The 23055-nt window shown below is 41.1% G+C and overlaps 1 long non-coding RNA gene across 1 annotated transcript; it reads left to right on the top strand.

Moving 5' to 3' along the window:
* The first annotated feature begins 6809 nt into the window (after positions 1–6809).
* On the top strand, positions 6810–14295 carry LOC120586135 (uncharacterized). Its single transcript, XR_005648600.1, has 2 exons — positions 6810–6866; positions 13666–14295. It is a non-coding gene; the product is annotated as an uncharacterized LOC120586135 (long non-coding RNA).
* The last annotated feature ends 8760 nt before the right edge of the window (positions 14296–23055 follow it).

Raw genomic sequence — 23055 nt, 5'->3', positions numbered from 1 at the left:
CCGTTTAACCAGTGGTAACGTCTGGGAAAAACTATGGTACAACATCCCAGCCAGAATATCGACACCGATACAGCCCAAAGGCAGAACAGGTTCACACCATGAGGATCCCCGCTGCTGGCCTTTCACAGCCGCCAACCCCACCCCCAATCCCACCCCAACCCCTAGCGACACCGATCTGTTCTGTGTTTCTATAATTTTTGTTATTTCAAGAATATTATGTAAAAGGAATCTTGCAGCATATAACTTTTGGGATTTTTTTTTTTTCGGTCAAATAATTTCTGCAGATTCCTGTTGATCAGTGTATCAGCAGTTCATGCCTTTTATTGCAGAGTAGGATTCATGGGGTAATTGCTCAGGCACGCAGTTGCTGAGCTGTATGACAGTTACAAGTTTAGTTTTATACAAATCTGCCACACTGAGACTACTTCCTCCCACAAAGAGACACCCTATATCCAGTCGAGGGAAACCCTTTCCACTTCACCAGGCAGCCCATCAGGAACGAGAGAGGAATCCAAAGGTATCCCATAAACCACACCGATCGAAGTAACACCATTAACACAATAAAAAGTTATCACTGGAGTGGCGGCCCTCGAAAGTGTCCAACGCCTGCATGCTAAATCTAAAAAGAGTGGATGCATACAAAATAAAACATCTAAATAATACCTGAGTCTCCTAACATGATAGGCGAAATGTCTAGGATACAATCAAAATTCACCTGTCATACCAGAACCAAGAAAATCACAACTCGAATGGAAAAAAAAAAACTCAATCAGTTGACAACAATACTACAATGCTAAGATAAATCACACTTCGGAATTACCCAACAAGGATTTAAAAGCAACCGTCGTAACAATACTTGCACGGTCGATTACGCATTCTCTGGAAACAAATAAAAAGATAGAAAAACCTCATCAACAAAACAGAGGTCACAAAAAAGAACCAAATGGAAATTACAGATCTGAAAAAAATGCAATACCAGTAAGATATTGTGATTTATGAGAACTATGACTGTATTAGTTCATTCAGATGATCAAAATACATTTCTGGGATACATTTGGTCTTCATTTACCGTGCCTGGCTCACAGCTCCCGAACCTTCTGCAATTCCTAAGCGAGGGGAGCAACAGCAGTCTCTCTTATGTTAAAGAGATGACGTTTGGACCCCACCCAACTCTATGATTAGAGAAAGAAGTAACAGTCACTCATTTAGCAATAGGAAAGAGTGTTTTGTATTCTGTGACTGTCTTTGTCAGTCCTGACTACTATAACAGAATAGCACAGGCCGGGCGTCTTATTAACAACAGAAATGTATTTCTCACAGTTTTGGAGCCTGCAAGTCCAAGATCAAAGGGGCCAGCATGGTCAGGTTCTGGTGAGGGCCCTCTTCTATTTTGCAGACACCTGACTTCTTGCATCCTCACGAAGAGAATGCGAGAGCTCTCTAGGGTCTCTTTATAAGGGCACTAATTCTACTCGCAAGGACTCCAACTTCACGAACTTAAAACCTCCCAAAGACCCAGCTCCTTGTAGCTTTGCACTGCAGGTGAGGATTTCGACATGTGAATTGGGAACAGGGGAAGCACAAATATTTAATCCATAACAGGGACCTTGTTTTTGTCTCATGTTATTACAGCCTCAGGGTAAGTCAGTTTTCTATGAGACCGTTTATGTCCAACAAGAGAATGACATGGCCCAGCTGTGAGTGACAGGCCAGCTTCCAGAGGTCAAGGGCTGCTCTCTCTCTCTTTCTTTCTTCCTTTCTCAAATGTTACTTGGGTAACATTCTGTCGGACAGTATATGCACTGAGCCTTTCTATGCCTTTACAAGCACGGTTGTCTCTTAGATCTATTTTTTTAAATTCTAACAACCAGATCTGATTCTTCTTGTTTTCTCTAAGAGTATTCCATTTAATAAGCAAGTGAGTAAATTTTACAGTGTAATTAGAATAATGATAGCGACGACCTTGGGTATTCAAAATGACTGAAAAAGTGCAGACAGCAACAATACCCGTTAGAACACATTTTCAGGGATAATTAGGTATCTGTTGGGGCAACTGATATGCTCCGTTAGGTCGAGCTGAATTGTACCAATTGACATATAATTAATAGAACAATTAAAACACATTGGACTGCAAAAAGTGCCAGTAATTTTAGAGTGAGACACTCGTAAACACTCACCTAGAATAAAATACAGAATGGGACGTCATTGTCTGAACCCATGCCATCTGACCCAAAGCCCCCACATCTTAAATACTCAAAACACATGGGAAGCAAAGAGGGCACAGATTATGCTAACAGTGCTCAAGAACACAATTTGGATGTTTCTACGATGGCTTGAGATCCCAAACTGGCAGGTTTAGACGTGGGGTCCCTAAACTGCATGTGGTGTGGCGAGCAGGTTTTTACAGGGATTGGCTGAGAAAAGCTGTAGGACCGACTGTGGGGAGAGAAGAATGTCCAGATGGAACTGAATTTCCGTGCTCTAAGAGCTCTGGGGAATGTCATAGAAAAAGCAAAAGGAAGGGGCAATGACTCAAGGGCTTATGAAACAAGAATATTGTTGGAGAGCATGCGACCTGGCTCCAGACATGGAGCTTCAAATAGCACCCGCCATGACCTTGACGCGATGAGCACTTGGTGTGTCTGCTGCGTGTTTCTTGTCCACTGCACTAAACCATCTGCCACTCAGCCTTCGCAAGGATCACTGTCCTTCCACAGAAATGCCTCCTCTGATGGTTCCAAACCTCTCGAATCTTTCCTGTGTCCCCAAATTATTTTTACGATGTTCGTAACCAAGTATTTTTTAATAGAAGTGTTTAAATAAATAAGCAAACAAGAAAAGAGCATGTTTGAATACCTACAGGCCACTTTAGTCAAGGAACCAGACGATGTTTGGGAACACCTGTGCTCTCCTGCAGTGTGGCCTTTTAGGACAGTGACTGGCCTGTGTGTGACCTGCTATCATATGACTGTTTCTTAAAAAACAGGGCTTTCTTAAAGTAAGTCAGCAGTATCTTATCCATTTTCAAAGGCAGAAAGGAAGAGAAATAATATTGAAACCCACCACTGTACCATAGAGGCTTCAGATAGCAAATATCTCCATAGGCCTTCACTTACAAATACAGTCGGGGTAGGAGGATGGGGCTGAAGGGTCAGAGACGTAAATCTCACCAAGAAGCACGAGAGGGTACAAATTGTTTTCCCTCCTTTATCTAAATATTTGATGTCTGTTGCTTGCTACAATGCAAATTACCACAAATCTAATTCGAGTCGTTTCTGAGCTAATCAAAGAGGGGACTTTGAATACAATTTTTATAGCTACTCACGAAGACATGCTAACTAAACAAGGCTGAAAATAGGCATGAGAATATGTCCGCCCGCATAATGACTTCATGTGCTTGTGTGTGCCTGAGTATATGTATGGAGATGCCGTTTTTATCACATGTGCTTGGACAGCAAATTTACTTGTGATTTCCAGTTTCCTATAAAAATCCACATAAAGAAAAAGAACTATATATAATTTAAGAATTTTGATTTACAACTTTGTTTCCAAAATGGTTATATATAACATAAGGCCTCTGAGATTACTAAGAAAAGATCCAAAATTTATAGAAACATTTGGCACTGAGAAGATGAACAAACACAAAAAGAATGTTAGAGAATCCAGTGTTATTTGTCACCTGGTTATATATGAAAGTTTCTTTACAATACGAATTAATGAATATTTTATTAATCATTTTATTTAGTATATCGTTTTCAGATTTTATTCTTTAAATTATAAATGAATGTTGTTATTTGTGAGATAATCTGCAGAATCATAAAAGGTAGCACTTAGAAGTGTACAGAACATTTAAAAGTGAAAAATTAAGAAAAATAATTTTGAAAACATTAATTTGAATTTAAAGGTTCTGGAAGTATTTTACATGTATCAATACAGTTCAAAGGTCTAACTCTTTTTAAAAATTAGGTTTAAGGAAATATCTTGGACTACAAGATTATTTGACTTTTATCAAATGATCTCTTTAGCATTCATCAAGAGAATAGTCCATTTCATTGCTTTTGCCTTAATTCTTAGCTCTTTAAGGAAGAAACTAGTTTTGAGAAACTAAGGAGTTCATCTAGGCCAGGGTAAAGAAAAGGTAGACGCGCCCAGAGATAACTTCCCAAAATAGAGCATTGAATGACTGTTTCATGGTATTTACCAGAAAAGAAAAATACTGAAACAATTTGGAGCAAATTTACTGAAACAAATAGATCTGAGCATTTTCTAAATAGGATGACGATATAATTTATGATCCAAACTGGGAAACCTTCAAGAGGGAAACAGGATACTATAATTCTGCGAAGACTATTAAAAGCATAAACTAGGGCTCAGTTGTCTTAGAATTAATCTTTAGACAATCGACGTTTAACCATTTCCCTGAGCTGCTGTATCACTGGTCATACATTTACATGCAATACAGTCTTGCATTATGAGGCACAGCTTATTTGTGTGGTACTCACATGGGTTACATGTTTTATGCTACAGATTTTCCTGTGATTGAGTGTGTACAGGTTTGTCCCTTTGCCTTCATGATTTTTTGTTGAGTAGGCTTGTGATGCTTCTGGCCAAGATGTGTTGCATCCTGAGGGGGGTTCTGGGAAAGGTTTCTTAATTAAAAAAAAAAAAAAAGACCCACGGAAGAAAGAGTTCCTCTTGATTAAATGCATGTGATACGTGAAACTGCATAGTCATTTTACATCCATCCAAGGAACTAGTCCACGGACTAAGCTGAGGATGGCAGAGTGAAAAATGGAAAGGACTCAGGGTTTTTTCATTCTGAGCCAGTATCTAAGAGATACTGTGAACTTAAGATTGTTGCTCTTACTGTTTAAGCAGTTCTGAGTGACCTACGATCATAAGCATTTTAACTGGCATGACAGTATCTGCAAATTTAATTAAAAATGTTGCTTATTTTCTTTCCCTGAGATGTAATAATAAGAAAAGGGACACAGATAAACAGATGATAGATATCCTTGGCAGAGCATTCAATTTCACACATTTCAAAGCCATACACGTAGTAGATGAGTTTAAAAGATAAAAAGTCTATAGAAAAAAATAGAAATTAAATCTATGATTAAATGACATTTAAACTTTAGCTTATTATAATTTCTAATGTCTTCGGCTCTATGATGTTGGAGATACAGTTTGTATTCCTTATAGAAAAGAACCAGTTGGTACCCTTTCATACATAACTTCTCAGTATTAAATATGTAACATCTTGATATCTTTAGATTTTATTTCTTTAGAAATTTGCAAATTTCCCTGTAAGCACTGAGGAACAGGCATCATAGAAAAACTAAGGTGAGTAATGGTAACTGCCTCATCACTGAGCCATTGGGAGTTGTATTGCACAGTGCAAAAAGGTGCCCAGACTTCAGGACGTAGCAGGAGTGTATCCAGACACGCATGACCTTTGAAGCCCAGAGCTCCCTGCTCCCCAGCAGGAAGGAAGGGGAGCCATAGAATCCTCGCAGCACCTCAGTCAACTTATTCGGCTGCAGGATAGGATGAAAGACCAAATATTTTTCCTCAGTGGAAACCACTTAAATGATGTTAATGGTTGACACCTACCAGCGTCTGAAGTGAAGCAAGCTCTCCAGAGATTGTGAAATAAATGCAAGATGTTTTACACCAGATATTTATAGAAATAACCGTTTCACATCATGGATAGACAATGAGTCGTGTGTGCGTGTGTGTGTGTATGTTGTAGTTACTGAATTCCATACCATTAAACTGCCTAACATTACAAAATATGAAGTTAATGCCTTCAGTGAAATAAGATTGCTGTATATATTTTTATTACAAATGCATAAATGATCATTATGTTTTTCTTGATAAACTGAGTTAAATATTAAGAGAAATAAAGAGCAAAATAAAGAATAGGTGTATTTTATTTCTGTTAAATCTCAAATATATTAAATAACCCAAAATTATGTGTTACGTGAAAGAACATGAGGATACTTATCACCATATAACCTGAATGTGGCAGATGGTCTGGTATCTAATAATGATATTAACTTCTGAACTTTCTCAATGAGCCAGGTCCAAGTTTAACGTGTTCCCTGTATTAAAACTCTTGTATATCACCTGTGAGAACGACCGCCCGCAGTTTCTAGATACAAACCGAAGCAAGAGGGTAAATGGTTCATCCAGTCATCGCAAAGTAATAAAAGATGGGCTCAGACTAAGGCTGTGTAACGTTAGAGTCTGTATATTTCACATCTGTTGAACAAATTAATGGTGTTTGCTCTGATCAAACTTAAAAATAGTAGCTGCAGACATTTAATAATTCTTTGGGTAAAATCAAATTTCAGATAGGTCAATGGAAGGGAAGCCTTCTGAAATCCCCTAGGTATTAGAAGTCACGCCCCAGGTTTCTCCCTTAGAAATTAGAAGTCATGCCCTAGGAAGAAAGAGGTCTGCTTTAGTAAACATGGAAAAGAGAAATAAAAGCATCAAAACAAAGAAGGGCAACGCGTGGAAAGAGATGGAGGCGCGTCCAGACCTAAACACGCCGCCGGACGAGGCAGGAGATCCAGGGCGGGGAGCGCCAGCGGCCCCATCCCTTATCCCACGGGCCCGGCAGCCCAGGACACCTGCGCTCGCGTCCGGGGCCGGGGATTCCGAGGCCCCAGGGCCCGCGGCACCGGGTGCTTCCGCACCGAGCCTGACCACGCCTTCCCGGGGACCTTGTGGGCGGGGCGTTCGCCAGGCACCGCCCACTCTCAGCTCGCGCGGACCGGCCGGGCTTCCTATTGGTCGAGGCGCGAGCATGCGCGTTTCGGCCGCGCGCGCGGGCGCGGAGTTGGCGTGGGCGTCGGCAGGTGAGCACCTGCGGTTGCCCATCCTCTGTGTGGGCCGCTCCGCCGGCACTGCCGGGGGCGGGCGCCGGCCCCGCGTCCCTCCCTCCCCTGGCCGGCTAGGGGCGCGGGCCAGCCCGGAGCCCTGCCCCGCGCGGCAGCGCGGACAGAGAGCGGGGAGGTTTCCCACCGCCTCCCGGCAGCGGGTCCCTGGCCGCGCGCCGGCGTCGGCACCGGCGCCGCGGGCCCCGCTGGTCGCTGGGGTCGCCGCCGTCGGCGTCTCGGCTCTCAACACTGTTCTCGGGGTGGGGGTGACGGGGACGCGGGGAAACGCGGGGGGCGGGCAGGCGCCCGTGGAGGCTCGGGACTGTTCGCAGCGCGCGCCCGCCGGAGTGGGGTGCTGCCCCGCCGCTCCTCCGCCCGGCCTCGCCCTGCAGTGTCGGGGACCCGCCTCTGGGAAACGGGGAGCAGCACCGCTTGATAAGGTGGCTGCAGGACGCAGGGGCGCCTGAACCTCCGAGTGGCTCCCAGGAAGTGATTATAAGTTGTTAGTTATGATAAGAAAGAATGTTGTCACCATTACATTTTCACAGTGCTGGTAACTCCTAACAGTTTCTTGCCATGTATATATATAGTTTGGAATTAGGGTCATTCTTTCATTGAACAGATATGTACCTGCCCTTTGCCAGGTGCTGTTCTGATGCCTAGGGACAGAGTTGAATTAGATACATGCAGTGAATTGACTTTTTAATGTGATTACCAATTACTTTCCTTAAGGCTTAATTTTTTGGTCAAATATAATTGTCCAGAGGAGCATAAACTTAACTGGTAGTCGCAACCCAAAAACCTAAATTATGGCTTGAGTTTCGCTTTAAATCTTTCTTTATAAATCTTTCCTGAAAGTTCTTCAGGACAACACTGTGTAATGAGTATGAAAATTCTATAAATGAACTTTATTTTACTCTCGATACCTAGAAAAGCATAAATGTTTGAGTTCATTGGAAATGATACACGTTTAATGATAATATAGTCTCCGAGAGTATAGCCAAGTTCACCTGCGTACTAGTAGATTGCTCAGCATTAGAATGAAAGATTCGTGAAGAAATCTGCAATTTTAATTGAGATTTTTTTTCTTTCTCGAAAAGAGAACAACACAAAATGCCCATTTTGTTAGCCCTGCTATGTTTCAGTCGCTGTGTAATTGATCGCATTTTATCACATAGATTCAGTACTCCCCCACCATCCGCCGTTTTGCTTTCCACCGTGTTAGTTACGAAAAATTATAAGTGCAAAATTCGAAAAAAATAAACAACGTATAAGTTGTAAGTCGTGCACCATTCTGAATAGTGTGCGACATCTCTGTCCTGTCTGGGATGCGAATCTTTCTTTGTCCAGCGTGTCCACACCGTATATGCTGCACTTAGTAGCCATCTCAGTTGTCAGACCAGCTGTCGCAGTATCACAGTGTGCTTGTGTTTAAGTCACTCTTATCTTACTTAAAAATGGTCCCAAAGTGCAAGAGTAGTGATGCTGGCAATTCGAATATGCCAAAGAGAAGCTGGAAGTGCTCTTCGAAGTGAAAAGGTACAGAGTTCGGTACTATCCCTGGTTTTTGGCATTCGTTGGAGGTCTTGGATTGTATCCGCCATAGGGGACTACTGTGGTATTACTATCCCCACTTTAAAGATGAAGAGTCTAGGCCCAGGTCAGTTAAATAACTTGCTCAAGGTTGCTCATCTCATTATGGCACATTCTGGGCTTAACACCCAGGGAGTCTGACTCCAGATTCTCCCTTCAAACCCCTATGTTTCTGAATTAGGGATTCATTTGTCTGTGACTCCTAGTTCAATGATGAACGTTCTGTCTCTTTTTAAGTACATGTAACGTTCACGCCATCAACCCTGGTCATTACTTTGGTGTATTTCCGTAAGGTGGGTATGGATATATCCTACTCTAGAGTTTTTGTGCTATAGTATATCTTACTCGTCTTCTTTTGTAAACGAAGGGACATTTCCCCATTTAACATTTGGGAGGAGCATTGTATAATTTTGAAGGGCCAAAAGCAACTCAGAGAAAAGATAGATAAATTCGGTGTATTTTTATTAATACGATTTTTACTTGTATTTTTGTGTGGATGTCGTTGCAGTCTTAAAGATTTGAGGGACTTGATATTTTGCAAGTCTGTTATTGTGTAATAACTTTTTTTTCATTTTTCATTTTCCAGTGCTGTGTAGCTATAGCACTAAAAGTCTCCTCATCACTTTGCAGACACGCTGTAACTATGACAATGTTTAAAGCTCTCTTAAAGGAATGGCCGTTTGCGGCTCTGTGTATGTCCTTTGGTGGAGAGGAGCTGTTTCTTCAGCCTCCGGGTCACCCTCACGTGGCTTAGTGTAGAGTCGTGATAGTTGCTCATAGAAGCATCTTCGTGTGATGCCGGGTTCTTAACCAAGGCAACATGTGAGGATCCCCGTGGGAGCCTTCACGGACTGTATGTGTCCAAGTCTTACCTCCCTAGAGAGTCTGATTCAGCGACTTTACTGAGGGAGCCCTGGCCCCCTGGGTTATTTTAATAAGGACCTGGGTTGAGGCCCATGGGTGTAAAGTTGGCACAAGGAATTTGCCTCATGCGTTTTCTTGCTGATCACATGGCTTTGAACCCATGCTTAATTTTACAAGTCATGCAAAGTAGTGTTAATAAGATACCAGCCCACCAGAGATCATTGGAGTGGGATTTAAGATTATTTTTTAATTTACAAGTTTATTGCCAAAGGAGTTACTGGAATATGCCCTGGAGGTTGGAAGGTATGGGCTTGAAGGGTGGTGTACAGCCGCCCACACACTGTCGCCTGTCAAGCCTCTACAGAGCTACGTAGGACCTAGAGCGCTTTCATGTCCTGCACTGAGCTGTTTGTCTTCAGACTTCTTGTTATGCTGTTTCAGACAGCTTAGGCTGCAGTAGCTGGCAGAGGTTTTTATACCACAAAATGACACGTGAGCCATCAAGTTATCAACCTCACGAATGCTCCTGCAACATGGAAGCCAAGAGAAGTGCGCCTCAGAAAGGAGAGTAACAGCTGGGTTGAACGCTGGCAAGACATTGGATTTGGCAACTGGAAGGCACTGGTGACCTTGGGAAGGCCAGCTTCGGTGGAGCAGGGATAGAACCTGAGAGGCATTGAGGAGAAGGCGAATAATACAAAAAAAAAACCCTTTGCAAAGTATTTTGCTGAGAGGTGCCAGGTCAAAATCAAGTTCATTGTTCATTGCACACAGAATGCCAGGCACCGTTAGGGCGTTGGGGGGAATACAGGGCTAAGTGTGACATGTGCCCTACCCTCAGGGAACTTACAAGCCATTGAGAAAGTCACAGAAGCACGCAGGAGGGGCATTTTCCCCTGTCTTGTGAGTTAAATGAGTTAAGACGCTTGGAACAAGGCCAGACACGTAGTAAGTCCTCAGTGTGTCTAGCAATAATAACGACATTTACTTAGCACGTGCTATGTACTAAGCATAATTTAACTCACTTTATCTTTACACCATTAGTCACTAGTATTGATCCTGTTTACAGGTGAAGAAACTGAGGCATAGAGAGTAATGTGTCAAAGGTCTCAGCCCTTAAGTGGCAAAGCCAGTAGCGTCTGTGCGGTCTGGTTGCAGGCTGTGTAATTTAGCCACTAACTGTGCTGCCTCTCTGTGTGCCTGTGTGTGCACACAGGCACATGTCAGAGCTAATGGCGTTTCCTCCAGATGTAGCCAAGCTGAGAGAGAGCTAAGCCTGGGGAGACGGCCTCATCGGGGAGATACCGAGTGGGGAGGTTGGGGGAGGGGCAAGCGGAACCAGGCTGAGGAGGCATGGCTGGGGAGGGAGGGGTGGCAAGCGTGAACTGGGCTGAGAGGTGTGATGCGGGGGGGGCAAGCGTGAAACAGGCTGAGAGGTGTCACAGCTTGGTGGTCTCACCACGTGGAAGTCTGAAGTCCAAAGGAGAGAGAGGGAAGGGAATGAGACAGGCTGAGCTGAAGGTTGACAGGATCAGGTGCTGAAGTCCCAGACTCCGATTAGAGACTTCAGATGTCACCCTGCGGCAGTAAGTGGGAAGCTTTTGAAAGACTGGTAAGGACTGAAAGGACTTGGAACCTCTCATGTGAAAGGCCTAAGGGCAGGTGGGGAGGGTGAAGGGGGAGACACGTTGGGAACTGTTGAGTTTTCAAGAGAAAAAGTGGAAAGAACCAAAGGTGACCTCAGAGAGCAAAGAAGAGAGTTTAATGAATTAAGGAGGATTTGGTAAGAGATTTACTGTAAAAATCTCTGCTTCTGAAGTACTATTTTTTTTTCTTTTCTAGAGATGATAAGTAGCCAAGGATTTAAATGGTGCAAGACCATTTTTCTAAAGCTGACTTTATCTTTTAACGTTTCTTGGAGAGGGCATTTGTTTGGAGGGAGTTGGGTAAACTCTTAGCAACGAAAAAGACACCCTCCTGATGTAATGCTACACAGTCCCCATGTGTCCTCTGCTCCCTTCCTGTGCCCTGCCCCTCCCAAGCCGCCTTGTGGCTCGTCGGCCCCCGGAGTCCAGGGGCCTTCATTCCTCCTGTCAGTGGGGAACTTTAGGGAGTTCTTGACCAATTCTCAAGGAAATATATTACACACACACACACACACACACGTATGTGTGTGTGTGTGTGTGTGTGTGTGATTTGTATGTATATTATAAATGTAAATACATACACATACATATGTATGACTAAAGACTTCCTGGTACAATATAGACACTAGTGTTGACGGTGGATATTTAACTCTGAGGAACTCATGCTGCTAAAATTACTTTAATAATGAAAAAATAATTTAGAATTCTTATATTGAATAATATATAATATATAATATATGGAATTTTGGGATTATTGCCTTTAAAAATGAACCTATACAACATACCAGATTATATATTAATATAACTTTAAGATGATTATTATCAAAGCTCTATTTCTGATATTTTTAAGTGCTGATAAAGTTTACATTTTATGAGGCCGGTATTGTAAAGTAGATTTTGAAATTTCATTTTGATTTTTTTTTTAATATTCACTTCCAACATTGCTTTTGGCTGACGAGACTGACATCTTCAAATTTTGAAGAGTTTATGTATTCTCTTTCAGGGCAGGTATGAAATAATCTGTGGAGTATGCGTATATGCTTGATAATAAATGGGTTTTCTTACAGCGATTACTGAAAACAACCTTTAGAATCGGTGGCATGGGTCCCATGCCTTGCGTAGCTAATGAAGTAGATCGTCTGAGCTCCCAGTGCTGGTCGTGGGGGAGGGTGGAGCACACATGCAGACCTCAGCCCTGCTCTGCAGTAGCATGCTGACAGGGGCAAGAGTTACTCTAGTCTCGTAAGGGATTACGAATCGCTTTTAATCCTGTTGGCATACAAAATAGCCGCCTCTATTTCTTCCTGAAATGAAGACAGTTAAACATGGTATCTAACTTACCAGTAGGACATGAAATATTAATGTTTATAAAAAGGTTTATAGGAATCTTTACTTTGAAGAGCAATTTTGCAAACACAATTTTTTTAAGTAAAATCTTCAGTCTTTTCGTTCTATGACTTTATTCTAGAAATCCTTGACATAATGATCAGAATGCTGTGCCTTGTCTAGAATGCTAAATTTTAAATAGGCAATGAGAGGACATAGATTTAAGTATATGGAAAAGCAGTAAATGGGGAGCCTGGGGATGTGGGCTGCCGTCAGTCAGGACTGTGCTTATCAGGCCTTGAATCGTGATTTTATCCCGAAGGTGGTAAGTTCCTAAAGGACATAGAGTAAGGACCGTGACATTGTGTGGTGTGCAGGGCTGTTAACCAAGGTGAAATGCCACTGCTTGATGATGGGGTGATGGGGCTAGGGGAGAAATGGACAGCTTTGAGATACTAATTATTTCTATCAGAATAGCTAGTGTAGAGGTTGTGGCTCTTCACTAGAAACAGATAGCAGGGCACGTTTCGTTGGAGTCACAAACAACAGAATATCCGTATAGCTCGTTCCGTCATTAAGTTTCTGTTTGGATTTCACGCTGCTGGAGAAGCGCTCCTTGAGCATCCGTGACAGTCATCTGTTGCTCATGGAACACCATGAGCTCCCCCTCAGAGTCTCAGCACCCCCGCAGGGGACCGCGAGACTGGCCTAGCCAAGTGGATATGAACACTGAAGGGCCACGCGTGACCCCCCAGTTAGTGACCACCGCCGCAGCAGCTCTGGAGGGTCGATGGAGGCACGCCTTGCCACCACCACCACCACCGTCTGGGTCCCTAAATGACACACTGCTGACCAGTGGGGGATGTATAATGTGAATAAGAAATAAACTGGTCACACTCAGCCTCTGAGCTTACTTACTACAACATGGTCCAAGCTAACACACCGTTCCATGTAAACCAGCAGGCCTACCCCATTCCCCGTCTTCTGGCCCTTGACTGTGCTGTAGTTTATTTTTATATTTTTATTTTATTTTGTTTTTTTATAGCGCTCATCACCACCTGACATATGTGCTTGTTTTACTCTCTTCCCTCGTCACCCCTACCCACCCCCATATAAACTCACTGAAACTTAAGCCCCGTGCCAGGCCAGAATCGCTATCTGTTAGATGATGAATGGAGTCAGCCACTTCTATTTGCAATTTTAATAGAAACAAGGAAGGAAATGCCGTATTAAGTTTTATCAATTCTCATTTGAGATGAGTTTGTACTTTTAAAAAAGGGCTTTGTGTGTTTTAAGGTGATAAACTGAAGTGTTATTTAACAGAAACGTCTTTTATTCAAATCATTCAGTTTGTGGAAAGTACGTAGCAGCGTGTATGGCACGCAGTGCTGGAAGGCGTCTGGCCGGATGGAAGCCTCGTTATGCTGAACTCTTACGGAATCTAAAGGAGATTGGCACGGAGACGTGAAAAGCGGCTTCTCTTTCTGCTTAGCAGTTGCGCAGGCGGGACTCCTGTGCCCCTGTCTTTCGCCCAGGGAGTGGCCTCTGCTCCCTTCCACAAAGATTTTTGGAATAAGATACTTCTGTATACCTAGGCTCATGGGAAGGAATTGAAGGCAAAAGCGGTCATTTTAAGTTGAAAATCTCCAAGTAAGCAATATTAGACAACATAACGGAGCCCTTAATTTTCGCATACCCTCCTGTGGCCATCCAAAGAGTGTCATACTTAAGAAAATCTTGAGCATGCACTGGTCTGATGTTCACTGACCTTGAGCAGCGGTGGCTGGTGAGAGCACAGTGACCAGACACAGCAACCGCACAGCAAGTGCGTGGATTCCGTCTCTCTGTGCAAAAACTTAGTTTTCATTTGAGTTTCAAAAACACTTATCAACTGCAGTTTGTAAACTTGTTTAGAAAGTACAAATATTGACTCAAACATAAAATATTTTTCTGAATTTGAATAAAAACTTGAAACTGAAGTTTTTTTCTTTTCGTTATTTTAGACACTGATGAATGAATCAAGAAAATAATGATTATCACCAGTTACTACGTGATCATTACTGGTTGTTACCAGTTAGTACATGAATGTACTTTTGCCATACACTACAGGGCATGTAAAATGACATACTCTGGGGACCAAATATGCTGGATTTTTTGTTTGAGAAGTTTGGGAGGAGGAAGTAGCAAATGACAGAAGAATGGCCAGTTAGAAAATTCAAGAATGTGATGCCCTGGAGACCGATAGTGTTTCAAGGAGAAAGCGGCTGCTGGGGTCGTCACTGTCGTAGGTGAAGTAAGAGATGACCCGAGAGGTGTCTCTAGGACTTAACAATACGCAGGTCATGGTGGCTGAAGAGAAGAGTGATTTTGGTGGCGCGGTGGCACTAAAGCCTGACGAGCGAGTGTCAGAAAGAATGCACAGGGAGAGCGGGAGCCCCCAGTTACTAACATACAGTACGCTCGGATGCATGAATTCAAGTTGAAGACATCGAAAAATAAACAAACATCTTTAGGAAGCAGGATAAAAAAATAATGAAATAAAGCAAGTAGAAGGAAGAACATTAGGCAATGAGTACAAAAAATTTTTTAATAAAATCCAAATGTATGTTCTTTGAAATAACTAATAAAGACAATGGAGAAAAAGAGATATAAATGTCATGATCGAAAAGGGAGATGTAACTATACGTGCAAAGAATTTTTTAAATGTAAAAGTATACAATGCTAGATGCCATCTGTCAGCCCCGTTTCTACGTCCTCATGATATAGAGGAAAAATCGTGGGATCTGAAGCCAGAAGACTTAGGGCCTACAGGGCTAGTGGAGGAGAGTGGTTAAAAGCATAGACTAGAGCATGTTACACATCAAAGTGACTTATTACCTCAACATCATAAAAACAAATAGGACTTTAAAATACTTCAACTATGTTCGTCTCAATAGATGCAGGAAAAAAGTTGACAAAATTCGGCATTCATTTATGATAAAAACTCAACAAAACGGGTAAAGAGAGAACATAGCACAACAAAGACCACACATGACAGAGCCACGGCTAACATGCTCAATGCTGAAAAGCTGAAAGCTTTTTCTCTAGGGACGGGAATAAGACAGTGATGTCCACTCTCTCCACTTTTAGTCCGAGCCACAGCAATTAGGCAAGAAAAAGAGAAGGCATCTAAATCGGAAAAAAAGTAAAACTATTTGCAGATCACATGACACTATATATAGAAAACCGTAAGGATTCCACCAAAAAAACTTAGAATAAATGAATTCAGCAATGTTGCAGGATACAAAATCAATATACATAAATCTGTGGTATTTCTATCCACTGATAACAGTATCAGAAATTAAGAAAACTCATTTATAATTGCATCAAAAACAATAAAAGGCCTAGGAATAAATTTAACCAAGGAGGTGAAAGACCTCTGTACTGAAAACTATAAGGCACAGATAAAAGAAATGGAATTAGACACGAATAAATGGAAAGGTATTCTGTGCTCATGGATCGGAATATGTGATTAATATGTAATTAATATTGTTAAAGTGTCTGTACTATACAGAGTAATCTATAAATTCAGTGCAATCCCTATCAAATTCCAGTGGCATGTTTTACAGATCTAGAACAAATCTAAAATTTCTGTGGAACCACAAAAGATCCCGAATAGCCAAAGAAATCTTGAGACGGAAGAATCGAGTTGGACATGCTCCTGGATTTCAAGCTACAGATGACCCTTAAACAAGGCAGGTCATTTGAGCTGTGCCAGTCAGTCGAAAAAATCTGTGTGTCAGGGGACCTGTGCAGTTCGCAGCCACGTTCGTTTAAGAGTCACCTGTGCAGCACAAGGTGATCGTAAACAAAGTAGTGTGTGTTGTCATAAAAACAGACATCAGATCAGTGCAACAGAATTGAGAGCCAAGAAACAAACCCACACATACGTGGGTAATTAGTTTATGATGAACCAGAAGCATAGAACAGAGAAACGATAGTCTTTTCAATAAATGGTGTTGGGAAAACTGGACAGCCACATTCAAAAGAATAAAACCAGTATCTTATATACAAAAATTAATGCAGTGAAATAATGACTTGAATGTAAGACCTGAAACCATAAAATTCCTAGAAAAGAATATAGTAAGCTCCTTGACATCAGGCTTAACTTTTTTTGTTTGTTTATTTGTTTGTTTTTGTGCATCTGACTCTAAAGGCAAGGGAAACAAAAGCAAAAATAAATGTGACTACATCAAACTAAAAAGCTTCTTCACAGCAAAGGAAATCATTAAAACAAAAAAGCAACCTACTGAATGGCAGAAGGTATTTGCATGTATCTTTAAAGCTGCTTATATCATATTCCTAGTGAAACTATTAATATTAGTGTGGACTCATGTCAGTTTGTTTGATTCATTGAGTTATAATCCACTACTATCATTATTTATTTTGATGCTCAAATGATGCCAGATTTGGCTAGTAGGAAATTACTCATGCTGGCCCCATTAGCTTTGTGACATGTCATCAGTAGCCCTTACGCCCTTCTTTGCTTTTTGGCCCAAGATGTTCCAAACTCATCTTGTACTGGTCCCCTACCTCTGCTCAGGTACTGGCCATTGCTCCAGGGAGCCCAGGTTCCTTTCAGTGGATAGTGATCTTCTAAACCAGGGTCTGGGTTCTAGGTGTTGGGGTCTCACTACTCCTGGGCAATCTCACTGAACAGAGCTGGGGGATATAGAGGAGCCCTCCTTCTGATGCTCAGACTCTGACACACCAAACCCATCTGTGCCCACTTCCACCTTGGCTCCTGGCATCCCGTGCCAGCTGACTGCACACGCACACGCACACCTCCTGACTTAATCTCTGACATTTCTCATTGGGTCAATCCTTCCCTGTGTGGATTTCTCTCCTGCCGCCTAAGGTTTTGATGCACCCAGCCAAGCTGCTTCTCTCGTGGACACCCTGCCACTCTCCCCAGCCTGCTTGGGCTCCATCATCTTGCCCCAGGCTTGGCTGCTCTCCAAGGATGGGCTGCTCACGCGGCCTTTCCTGCAAGTCCATGCTCCTCTCCACGAGATTCGTCCATGCTCTTCCTTGTTAGAGTTACTGAATTCATATTTACTGCTGTGTGTAATCCAGGGTGTCAGTATATCCAAATTTAATCATCTTTTCAATATTATGATAGGAAAACTGTATTTTTATTTCTTCAAGAGTATCTTGGCTATTCTTGGGGGTTTTTTCCCTTCCATATACAACTTAGAATTAGCCTTTCTCGTTTCTCACAAAGCACTTTGGGATTTTGATTGGTATCATTGAATCAATGAATCAATTCTTGAAGAACTGAAATCTTTATCATTAAAGATCTCCATTTATATAGGTCTTTATTGTCTTCTATTAGTTTTATAATTTTTGATACTGGTCTTACACATCTGTTTTTAATTTTACTCTTAGATATAATATGTCTTCCATTGTTTTCTAAATTATGTCTTTTGAAAAGTTACATGTTCTAAATCATAATTACTGATGTATATTACTTACGTATATACATATATATCTATATCTTACCAATATTCGTAGAGACTATTTTACTTTTTTATAATTAAATTTTTAGACTTCTAAAATTATTTACTTTAACAAAATATGAATAGGTATTGAATACTAATTTTTTATCTGTTGAAATTATGAACAGGTAATGATACTAGTTCCTTTCATCAGTTTAGGTAGAAAGGAAATTTATAGATGTTGCTAGTTATAAATTTTGCATTGCAAGTAAAAAGAACTCAGTTTAGTTATTGTTTAGTACACTGCAGGACTCACTCTGATAATTTTAGTATTAAATGTTTACCTTATTATTCAAGAATGAGATTGTCCCGTACTTTTTTACTCTCATCCTGTTCTTGCCTAGTATCAAGCTTATCACTTAGAATATGAGCTATTTTGGGGGAAGATTAACCTCTTATTTAAACTTTTGGAATAGTTTATATGAAATTTGAATGATAAATTCTCTAAAATTTTGGTAGAAATCATCATAATATTACCATGGCCTGGTGTTTTCTTTATGGGACTACTTGGGACCACTGATGTAATTTTTTATGGTTATATAACTATTCATGCTTTCTATTTCTTCTTGAGTTAGCTTTGGTACATCATTGAGTTAAAAAGTCAACATAGCAAGCCTGACATCTCTATCCTTGCAAAGGCTTGCTTGCAGGGTTGGCCCCGTGCTGGCTTCTGGGAACATGGATTTTGGCAGAGCGTCTACCATTCCCAGAGTGGCTTATGATGCCAGAGCTGTTTGCGGAAGCGATGTGGTTTATGCCAAGCCCTGCTTTCCCCGCAGAGTTTGGGCTTTTGGTACACGCTAGACAGAGCCGATAAAAACCTTGGGCACTGGGTCGTTCCTGAGCATCTCGGGTAGACAGCACTTGGCGTGTGTTATCACAGATCCCTCCCGGACAAGTGAAACGTGTCCTGTGACTCCACTGGATGAGTATTCCTGGGGCTTGTGCCTGGTCGGCTGCCTCCGGAGCTCACCCCTGTGCCTTTTCCCTCTGCCGATTCTGCTTTGTATTATTCGGCTGGAATGAGTCATAGCCAGGAGTATGACTACGTGCTGAGTCTCATGAGTCTTCCTAGCAAATCATCAAACCCGGGGATAGTGTTGGGGGCCCCAACACAGTAATATTTTCCTGGAAAATTTTCTGTTTAAGTGACAATTTCTAATTTGCTGTCATAAATGTGTTCATAGTACTCGTATATTATCTTTTTAATTCTTTTATAAGTAAGTATTATTCCTTTTGTATTAAATGTTCCACATTTAGTATTATTTATTAGGGTATTTTTTTTCTTTTTTCTTAATGAGTCTGTAACAGTTTGTTCATTTCTCGAGTCTTTTTAAGGAAACTTTTGGGGATGTCTCGATCCTCTGCTGCATCCTGTTTCCTGTTGCATTGCTGTCTTCTCGTATCTTCATCAGATAGTCAGGCTTCTCAGGACAGAGGACGTTGCAATTCATCTAAATCAGCTTTCATCATTCAGCTACTGACAGAGACTGACTTAGAAATGCACACGTGACCTACTTCTTGCTCATGACATAATAACTATTATTTACTGAGCGCTTACCATGTGCTAGGCACCGTGCTGAAGACGTTCATGAATTGACCCAATGCATTGATCTCCAAAGTGACTCTTAGAGATGGACACAAGTCTTATCCCACTGTCCTGGGTTATTAGCAGTAAATGACAGGGATAGGATATAAACCTAGGCTACTTTCAACGTTTGCACTAGTAGCCATGACTCTCATTTACTATATCCATCCATCCATCCATCCATCCATCCATCCATCCATCCATCCATCCAACAGACTGACACCCACGAGATCCCGCCTGCTTCAGTGTATGCAGGGGGAGATCGAGAGCACAGCTCCCCCATCTTCCCGAAGTTTACATTTTCGTCAGGGAGGAAAACATGTTAACAAGTAAACAAGTTGTGTGTATGTGTGTATACAATATAAAAATGGATGAGAAACAGTCGGGGGGGTGGTGCGGTGATGAGTTGGAGTTTATTTTAAATGGCATTATTCGAGAAGACTTCCCTGAGTAGGTGCCGTCTGAGCAAGAAATAGAGTAAGAGATCTCGAAGAGCCAATACTCTGCCGTACCATTTGCTTCCCAGCGTCGAATAATATTCATAATTGTGGAGAGTTTTGAAACTTTGCTGCGTAGAATACAACTATGTATTCTGTTTCTCTATCATCTTTGATGTAGCTGACCGCTGCATTCAGTTCTCCCTAGGTGCATGGTCACTTCCAGTCATATCCGTGGCTGCTGGGTGCGATGTTGCAAGCTTCCATGACACATGGCAGGGAGGAGATTATCTTCCTGTCTGAGGCATGATTTGAACACTTTTTGCAACTTTTTATTCAAAGTATAAAATGAATGCCAGAAAAAAATGCACACAAATTTTGCTTAAAATTCCAGGTTCTCTGCTAAAGGACTTTTAAAGAAATGATCTTACTCATTCCTCATAACTACTCTATGATGCATCTACTATGAAAGCTTGAGATGTGGCTATTTCTTGTCGCTATCAGACAGGACTCTGGTTATAGAACAATTGTTAAAAGGTGTCTCCCTTTTATTGGCTTTTCTCTTTCGGTTTCCATGCCTGCTCTGTAGATGTTAGGGGTGGCTGACACATCTGTTATAGGTGTGTTTTAGAATGTAAAAGTAAAACTCAGACGTGCTTGAGAGAGATTTTGGCTTGGGAGAACAGTATTTTGGTGAAATTACTATGTATCTCTATCACTCTTATGGTAGATGGACAGAAAATGTCTGCCCAGAAGAATTTGTCCATCAAGGATGCCAAACTCACAGAGGACACAACATGGCGGTAGCAGGAAGAAGGCTCGGGTAAGCTTAGCTTTTCAAGTCTTTCTGTACAAGGAGCCTCAAAAAAAAAAAATGCTTCCTTTTCAGAAAATCTCCTGCTTTATGATGCTAATGTGTTCCAGAGGGTTGGATTCAGGAACAAAATATCAGCATTCTCTTTCCATTTGGATTACCTTCTGCGTGAAGAATTTTGAAAAATATTTCCTTTAAGGTCATACCATTTTCTTCACTTTCTTTCATTTCTACTAGTTACTGTCTCAGTCAGTTTTATGAAATCACAGGTCTTTCTTCTCCATGTCTGCGTTTTGGGAGGATGTTTTTTATCATCACCATCATTGTCGCCATCATTTTTACTAGTTTATTTTTTAATGCCTACAATACCTGGTCTTCCACGGTGGTCTCCCATCCACGTACTAACTAGGCCCGACCCTGCTTAGTTTCCGAAGTCAGACGAGATTGGGCATGTTCAGGGTAGCATGGTAGACATCACCATCATTTTTAAGTGACTGCATAATTAACATATAACTATTACATCTCATAAACCATAGTATCTCCACTTATCCATTGTTGCAGGGTTGTCATGGTATTCTCCTTACAGACTTTAGACAGATTTCTGAGTATACAATAAATTCATTTGGCGTGAATGGGTATGTTTATTCAGTCACAGAGCCCTCTTATCAAGTAAATTGCTACATTTACATTAAAATACTCAGTTCTACTTCCTTCACCCAATCAGCCTTGATGACTATTGATAATGGCAAATGATAGAGGTATCGATAAAGTTTAAGATTTTGATAACATTAAAAAAAATTCAATTCCACGAAATGGCGAGAGAGAAAGCACTACACTTGGAATCGTGACTGTATTCGAATCCTGCTTCATAAATGCTTGCACCTTCTGCAACACTGGACAAGAGGGTTTTTTTTTTTCCGTTTTTTTATTCTCCAAGATGCAATTTTCTTATAGATTTTGAGTATATAAACTTACTACCTAATATCACAAACAAATAAATGGAAAATTATAAATAGGAAAAGTGACTTGAGGGGGTAAAAAAAAACAAAAAACAAAAAACAAATCCCTGTGTTTTGTTCAATTCTATGGTTACAGTGACTCCAAACAACACTTTATTAAAGCTATCAGAGTAGAAAAAAATCATTAGAATCTTTTTTTTTCGTTACTATTTTACTAGTAGGAAGAAGAGCCAATGAGTAACAAAATAGCCAGAAGGAAGACTGACGAAACTTAATAATAGTACTGAGCCTGTCAGGCCTGGAAACTTGCATTTATTCACTATTTATTAGGTCTATGTTTTCTAGACCTAGGGAAGATGTCCCACAAAATCTTTACTCCCCCAGGGGTTACTGTGCGCCCCGAACATTAGCAAAGCAGTTACGATGTGCCAGGCACTGCTCTACCCACTGTGGTAAGACATCTAAAAACGTGTATGTATGTATTTATTTTTTTGCAAAGATTTAAGGCAGAAAATGAGGCAACTTGTCTCCAGTTCTCAGGAAACAGAATCCAATTCAACACTAACTTTTTTGATTGCTTCGAGTGAATAGACACATTTTTAAAGCATTTTATATGTTTTTGATAAATAGTCATGAATTTCTTTCAGAGTATTTTGGAGGAAAGTGATATTTGAACACCTGCTCTGTGGAATGAACAGATTGTAGTATAGAGTGAATAGTGTCGATTGTTGTCATTACTTATTCATGGAAGCGTTTTGTTTCATTGAGGCTAATTGATTTGTACTGGTACTCCTCAGAGGTGTGAATCTATAAGAATCTTATTTTAAAATTTGCTTTAATTCTGGAAAAAATATCTTTTGCTATATACTGTTAAACATATGTTTATGTAAATATAAATAGTACAAAAGTTATAATATATGAATAACATTCCGTGAAAATTTAACTACATACGATGAGATATGAAATTTAAAAAAAAAAACCCTCCTCATGACAAAGAATTTGAACTTCATGGTTTCCACCCAGATGCTCTGCAACCTTGAGACCTCCCTACTGATCCCTGAAAGTGTCACCCTTTCCCACCTTGGAGGGGACAACAAGTATTGGCATTCATTTCAGATCCAGACAGGATAAAGTGTAGTGGACTACGTAGCTTTTGAAGGGTGGACGATCTTGGGCTTACATTTAAGATAAGATTTTAAAGAGCAGGATTTAAAAACGAGTCTTCAGTGAGAAAACCTTAATGAATGCTCGCTCTTCTTTTTGACCTTGGCGAATGCACCCGCTCAGCTGGGGACTCCTGTTTTAATGAGGCGATATTGTGTTTCTGAGCAGCGGGCCTGCTTTGAATCAGTTCTGTTCTCTTCTGAAAGCTCAAAGCTGCTTTCATGCGAGTGTTATAGATTA

This window comes from Pteropus medius, unplaced genomic scaffold (genome assembly GCF_902729225.1).
Source record: "Pteropus medius unplaced genomic scaffold, Ma_sr-lr_union100, whole genome shotgun sequence".
Lineage (NCBI taxonomy): Eukaryota > Metazoa > Chordata > Mammalia > Chiroptera > Pteropodidae > Pteropus > Pteropus medius.
The sequence above is the reverse complement of the archived record's forward strand: the minus strand, read 5'-3'. Positions and strand labels throughout refer to the sequence as shown.